The sequence below is a fragment of the Psammomys obesus genome, unplaced genomic scaffold, assembly GCF_907164565.1.
Source record: "Psammomys obesus unplaced genomic scaffold, mPsaObe1.curated_primary_1811, whole genome shotgun sequence".
In the NCBI taxonomy this organism is placed as follows: domain Eukaryota; kingdom Metazoa; phylum Chordata; class Mammalia; order Rodentia; family Muridae; genus Psammomys; species Psammomys obesus.
This window is the reverse complement of record NW_026585504.1, coordinates 5,749,340-5,756,400: the sequence shown is the minus strand read 5'-3', so window position 1 is coordinate 5,756,400 and position 7,061 is coordinate 5,749,340. Positions and strand designations below refer to the sequence as shown.

General features: G+C 39.4%; 1 non-coding gene across 1 annotated transcript; it reads left to right on the top strand.

Moving 5' to 3' along the window:
- Positions 1-2,760: 2,760 nt before the first annotated feature.
- Positions 2,761-2,917, top strand: LOC129675527 (U1 spliceosomal RNA). The gene has a single exon (XR_008719950.1). It is a non-coding gene; the product is annotated as a U1 spliceosomal RNA (small nuclear RNA).
- Positions 2,918-7,061: the final 4,144 nt, after the last annotated feature.

The window sequence follows — 7,061 nt, the reverse complement described above, 5'->3', positions numbered from 1 at the left end:
GATGAGACCTGGTAGGCTAGGGCCAGACAGAAGGGGAGGAGGACAGCCTCTATCAGTGGACTGGGGGAGGGGTATGGCAGGAAAAAAGGGAAGAAGGGTGGGGTTGGGAGGGGATGAGGGATGGGGCTACAGCTGGGATACAAAGTGAATAAATTGCAATAAATAAAAAATTAATAAAAAGAACCCAAATAAAATCTGCCAATATCACTTAAAGATGTATGTCTAATAAAAATGTGTATCTAATCACTTACAACATTGATCACTTGGTTAAACTTTAACCTTTTGGAGAATAGGAATTAAAAACAAGGAAGTCATGAAATTTGCAGGCAAATAGATGGAACTAGGAAATATCATCCTGAGTGAGGTAACCCAGAAGCACAAACACACACACGGAATATACTCACTTATAAGTGGATATTAGCCATATAATATAGAATATTATAAATATACTAAATATACTAAAATCTATAGTCCTAAGGAAGTTAAACAACAAGGAGGACCCTAGGGAAGATGCTTAATCCTCATTCAGAAGGGCAAACAGGATAGACATTGGAAGTGGGAGGAGACAGGGAACAGGACAGGAGCCTTCCACAGACGGCCTCTGATAGACTTTACTGATCAGGGTATTGAAGCAGATGCTGAGACTCATAGCCAGACTTTGGGCAGAGTGCAAGGAATCTTATGGAAGAAGGGAGAGATAGAAAGACCTGGAGGGGACAGGAGCTCCACAAGGAGACCAGAGACTGATAGTCATGGGACGATTTTTAAAAAGCTATAAAACTTGTTGCAGAGACACCACATACACAGCTGAACTGGAAATCTTAAGACACAAAGTCTCATTCTGTGTCCAGCTCTTCTGGGAGACACAGAATGACATGTGGGTTTATTTCTGGGTCTTCAATTCAATTCCACTGATCTGTTTGCCTGATCTTATGCCAATACCATGCTTTTATTTTACCATGTTTTTATTGCTTTGTAGTACCTCTTCAAATCAGGGATGCTGATCCCTCCAGTAGTTCTTTTTTTGTACAGGATTGTTTTTGCTATCCTGGGTTTTTTATTTTTCCGTATGAAGTTGAGAATCTCTCTTTCCAGATCTGTAAAGAACTGTGTCGGAATTTTTATGGGAATTGCATTGAATCTGCAGATAGCTTTTGGTAAGATGACCATGATCTACTCCCTTTGACCAAGCTGCACATTGAGTACATATGTGTAGGGGGTCTAGGCTCTTTGGTTGGTGGTTCAGTCTTTGTGAGCCCAGGTTAGTTGATTCTGTAGTTCTTCTTGTGGTGTCCTTAGCCCTGCCTGATCCCTCTATCCTTCCTCCCACTCTCCTACAGAACTTCCTATGCTTAACCTATTGTTTGGCTGTGGGTCTCTGCATCTGTTTCCATCAGCTGCTGGATGAAGCCTCTCAGAAGACAGTTATGCTAGGCTCCTGTCTTCAAGCACAGCACAGTATCATTAATAGTGTCAGGGACTGGCTCTCTCCCACGGGCTGGGTCTCACGTTGGACCAGTCACTGGTTTGCCATTCCCTCGATCTCTGCTTCATTTTTACCACTACACTTCTTGTAGGCAAGACAAGCCTTGGGTCGAAGGTTGGTGTCCTCCTCCCTCCACTGGAAGTCCCACCTGGCTATAGGAGGTGGCAACTTCAGGCTCCAAAACCCTTGCTGCTAGGAGTCTCAGTAGGGTCACCTCCATAGACTCCCAGGAGCCTCCCCTGTCCCAGAGATGCCTGCGCCCACTGATTTCTGTTCTCTCTTCTGGCTCTCTCCTCCCACCACCTCTTCCACCCCCTCCCCGCTCTCTGCACACCTGATTCCCAACTCCATTACCCTTCACACCCCCTTTCACCCCTAGCAAAGAAAATAGGGGCTATCTTCAACGTGTTGTCTGCTAATGGATCCCTTTCCCCTGGGTGGGCTGCCTTAGACCTTAATGGGAGAGGATGCTCTTAGTCCTGCTGAGACCTGAGGTGCCAGAGCGGGTTGATAATTCTTGGGGGCCTCCCCTTCTCTGAGAAGAAGGAGAAAGGGAAATGCAGGGAGGGGAGGCATGAGGGTAGGACTGGGAGGAGAGGAGGAAGGGGCTGGGATCAGGCTGTAAAGAGATTAAATAAATTAATAAATGAAAAAAAAAGTGTAAGTAGACCCATGGCAGATTTCCACTGCATTAAATAGTGAAAACCTATGACAATTTACCTTTCCTTCTGAAAACATTTGGTGAAAGACTGATAGGGAACTTCATAATGGATGGATCAGAGTCGTAACTCCTGAACTTATGAAAAGAGGTTACAAAGAAAAATTGCCTCTCTTAAAGTTTGTTTGGTTTCATAGTTAGCACACAAAGCAATGGGTTTCATTATGGCATTTACAAACATATTTTTTTGTTGATCTTCCTCTTCTACTCCTTTCCCCCACAGTCTCCTGCCTGCTCATTCCCTCCACCCGCCAGGGGGTTTTAACTTTCATAGCACATGTATTCTATTGCTCATTCCCACCCCCCGTGTTTTTAATATTTTCCCTTCTTTAAGACCTCTTTTGCCTCTCTTATGGTTGTCTACCTAGTTTCATGACCTATTATAACTCCCGTGTGTACATGTACATTAAAACCTATGGCATGCGCATCATAGAGATTTGTGGTGATTGCTTTCCTAAGTGTAGGTTATTTAATACAGTAATTTTAAAACCCATAAATGTTCCTGAAAATTTTATGACTTTGTTTTTCCTTGTGGCTGAATAAGACTCTATTGTGTATACTTAGCTGGCAGGGAGACCCCATGATTACGAAGAAGGTCTTCCCTAGGGAGGCTCATCCATTGCAATCCAATGTGATGACCCCCATGACTTCCTCAAACGGGAAACTTGAATGCATAATTTGTGGTTGTGGAGAACTGAGTTCTTGCTCTCCCCAGAAAAAAAAAAATTAAGAGAAGGTCTATTGTGTATATGTATATTTATTTTTTATAAAACATGTTTTATTTTTATTTTCATTTTTTTTTTTTTTGTTCATCTGTTAAGGAACATCTGAGCTGGTTTCACCTCTTTTATATTGTGAACAGTACAATAATAAACATGGATATGGTAGTATTTCTGTGTTCGAATATAGAATGTCATTTGGGTAATTCTCCCTCTTTTTTACTTTATAATCCAATTTTTAAACTTTTTTCAGTGACTCATTTATTATTCTACTTTCACCAAGGATATAAACATGAAAAAATTTCCATCTATTTTTCTTTTATTGAAAATAGTTTTTTAACCTTTACACTAGTGTCTAGGTTTATATTTGTTCATTTATTCATTTTTAAAATATAACAAAATAAAATATAATATGGTAAAAAAAAAAAACCCTATCACATGGAAGTTGGACAAAACAAATCAGCAGAAGGAAAAGAGCCCAAGAGAAAGCACAGGAATCAAAGACCTGCTCATTTGCATCCTCAGGAACCCCATTAAAACCACGAAACTGGAAGACAAGGACCTGGTGTTCACCTTTGTAGGTCCTATGCATGCTGCTCAGTCTCTGTGAGTTCATATAAGTTTGATCATGATGATATAGAGGGTCTTGTTTTCCTGGTGTCCATCCCCTCTGGCTCTTACATTCTTTTCACCTCCTGTTCTAACAGGTTTCCTGAACTCAGGATTTGATGGTGACAACCCATTTAGGGTTGAAGGTTCTAAGGTCTCTCCCTATTTGCATAACATCTGGCTTGTGGGTCTCTACGTTCCCATTTGCTGTAGGAGCACCCTTCTCTGATGATAGTTGAACAAGACACTGATCTATGAGTGTAGCTGAGTATCATTGAGAGTCTGGTAAAATTCTGCACTAAAACCATCTCCCGTGGTTTTTTTTTGTTTTTTTTTTTTTTTGTTTTTTTTTTTTGGGTTGGGAGACTTTTAATGACTACTTCTATTTCACTAGGATTTACAGGTCTGTTTAAATTGCTTTTCTGCTCTTGATTTAACTTTGGTAAGTAGTATACATCGAGAAAATTATCCATTTCTTTTAGAGTTTTCAATTTTGTGAGGTACACATTTTGAAGTGTGTTCTTATGATTCTCTGGATTTTCTCAGTGTCTGTGATTATGCCCCCTTTTCATTTCTTCAAATTTCCTTTAATTTGGATATTCTTTCTCCACCTTTCAATTAATTTGGATAAGAGTTTGTCAATCTTATTGATTTTCTCAAAGAACCAACTCTTCTTTGTTTTTTTTTTTGTTGTTGTTGTTTTGAGACAGGATTTCTCTGTGTAGCCCTAGATGTCCTGGAACTCTCTCTATAGACCAGGTTGCCCTTGAATTCATGGAGATCCATCTGCCTCTGCCTCCCGAGTACTGGGATTAAAGTAATGTACTTCCACCTCCCGGCTCCTACTTTTTTTAAAAACTGTATTCATTGATTCTTTGTATTGTTCTTTCTATTTAATTGATTTCAGTCCTGGGTTGATTATTTCTTGCCATCTACCCCTTTGGTTGTGAATTCTTCTTTGTGCTCTAGAGCTTTCAGGTGTGTATTAAGTTGCTAATATGAGTTGCTAATATGTTCATTTTTTTAAATGTAGGTACTTAGTGTGCTATGAACCTATCTCTTAGAGTGGCATGAATTGTGTCTCATATGTTTGGGTATACTGAGTATTCATTTTCATTCAATTCTATAAAGTCTTTGATTTCTTTCTTAATTTATGTGTTTCCCATTTTTCATTCAGTAGCGAGTTGTTCAGTTCCCATGAGTTTGTAAGATTTCTGTGGTTGATACCACGGTTTCTGGACAGGACGCAGGTCTTATTTCTGTTTTCTAATATTTGTTGAGACTTGCTTTATATTGAGTATGTGGTCAGTTTTAGAGAAGGTTCCATGAGGTGAAGAGAAGAATGTGTATTATTTTATGTTTGGGTGAAACGTTCTGTAAATACCTATCAGGCCCATTTGGTTTGTAACTTGTTAGCTCCTGCATTTCTCTGTTTAGTTGTTGTCTGGATGAGCTGTCTATTGGCCAGAGAAGTATTGAAGCCTCTCACTATCAGTGTGTGGGTGAGTGTCAATACATGATTTAAGCTGCAGTAGTGTGTCTTTTACAAACTTCAGTGCCCTTGTATTTGGGGAATAGATGTTAAGAATTGAAATATCCTCTTGATGGGTTTCCCCTAGCTCTTCTGATTAGTTTTATTTTGAAGCCTATTTTGTCAGAAATTAAAATGGCTACACTAGCTTCTTAGGTCCATTTACTTGGAATATCTTTTTCCAACCCTTTGCCCTGAGATGATATCTTTCCTTGATGTTAAAGTGTCTTTCTTGGGAACAGCAGAAGGATGGATCCTGTTTTCATACCAATTCCATTAGTCTGTGTCTTTTTCTTGGGAATTGATATCAATGACAGTGACTGTTGGTTCCTGTTCTGTTGTTGTTATTAGTGGTGGTGGTGGTGGTGGTGTGTGTGTTTTCCTTCTTTTGACTTTACTGGTCCGAGATTATTTATTCCCTGTGCTTTCTTGTATGTAGTTAACCTTTTTAAGCTGGAGTTTTCTTTCTAGCACCTTCTGTAGTACAGGATTTATAGATAAATATTGTTTAAATTTTACTTTATCATCGAAAATCTTATTTTCTCCATATATGATGATTGAAAGTTTTGCTGGGTATAGTAGTCTGAGCTGGCAACTGTAGTCTCTTAGAGTCTCCATCATATCTGTCCAGGTCTTTCTGGCTTTTAGAGTCTCCATTGAGAAGTCAGGTGTAGTTCTAATAGATCTGCCTTTTTATGTTACTTGGTCTTTTTTTTTTTTTCTTGCAGCTTTTAATATTCTTTTGTTCTATATGTTTAGTATTTTGATTATTATTATAAGGGGACTTTCTTTTCCGGTACAGTCTATTTGGTGCTCTGTTGTTTCTTTTCCCTTGATAGGCATCTCCATCTTCAGGTTAATTCTCCTATGATTTTGTTGAAAATATTTTCTGTGCCTTTGTGCTTTATTCCTATTTATTCTTTCATTTATTCTTATTATTCTTAGATTTGGCCTTTTCATAATGTCTCAGATTTCCTGGATATTTTGTGCCTGATGTTTTGTAGATTAACCATTAAAAAAAAAACAAACAAACTTCTATTGTGTCTTCAATGCCTGAGATTCTCTCTTATATCTCTTGTATTCTGTTGGTGAAGCTTGCCTCTATGGTTCCTGTCTGAGTTCCTAAATTTTTCTTTTTCTTTTTTTCTTCTTTTTTTGAGATAGGGTTTCTATGTGTAGCTCTGGCTGTTCTTGAACTTGCTCTGTAGACCAGGCTGGCATGCAACTCACAGATATCCTTCTGTTTCTGCCTCCCAAGTGCTGGAACTAAAGATGTATGTCACCACCACCTGGCTTCTAAACTTTTCATTTTCAGATTTCCCTCAGTTTCTTATTGATTCTACTTCCACTTTCAGGCCTTGAACTGTTTTTATCAATTTCCTTCCACTGTTTGTTTTTTATAGCTTTCTTTAAGGACCTCTATCATATTCAAATTAAGGCTGCCTTTTATTTGTGTTTCAAATATGTTGGAATATTCAGAGCCTGATGTTATAGGTTACCGGGCTCAGACATATTCCAGACATACTGTCCTGGATGTTATTTATTCTGTTTTTGACTGGCTTCGAGACACCTGGGATTGGAAAGATAGTAAATCTAGGTGCTGATATCTGGGCTTATCTTTATTAAGTGGGTATTTTGTCTCTTGGTTTCCTCTGTAGTTCTAAGAAAAGTGTGGTGGCTGTGTGTTGCTTCTGGGGTCTTGATGGGGATAGCCACAAGAGGTTCCAGGTATAATGTATCCCTGGATAGTGAGACCTAAGACTTAGAAATGGGGGTGGGCTGGGGGCAGTGAAAGGGCTTTGTGAGAGGGAGGAGAGCAGGATGTTCCACTAGGATCTGCTTAGCCAGTCCCCTGAGAAAGAGGGCAGAGGTGAGGAGAAGGTACAGCAGAAGGTCTGGTAGAGACCTAGAGATTTGACTTGGAAGAATAGAGAGAGAAGTGAGGACCTCTATTTAGTATACCCACTTCCTTGGCAGGAATGGCCCATGGGTTCCTAG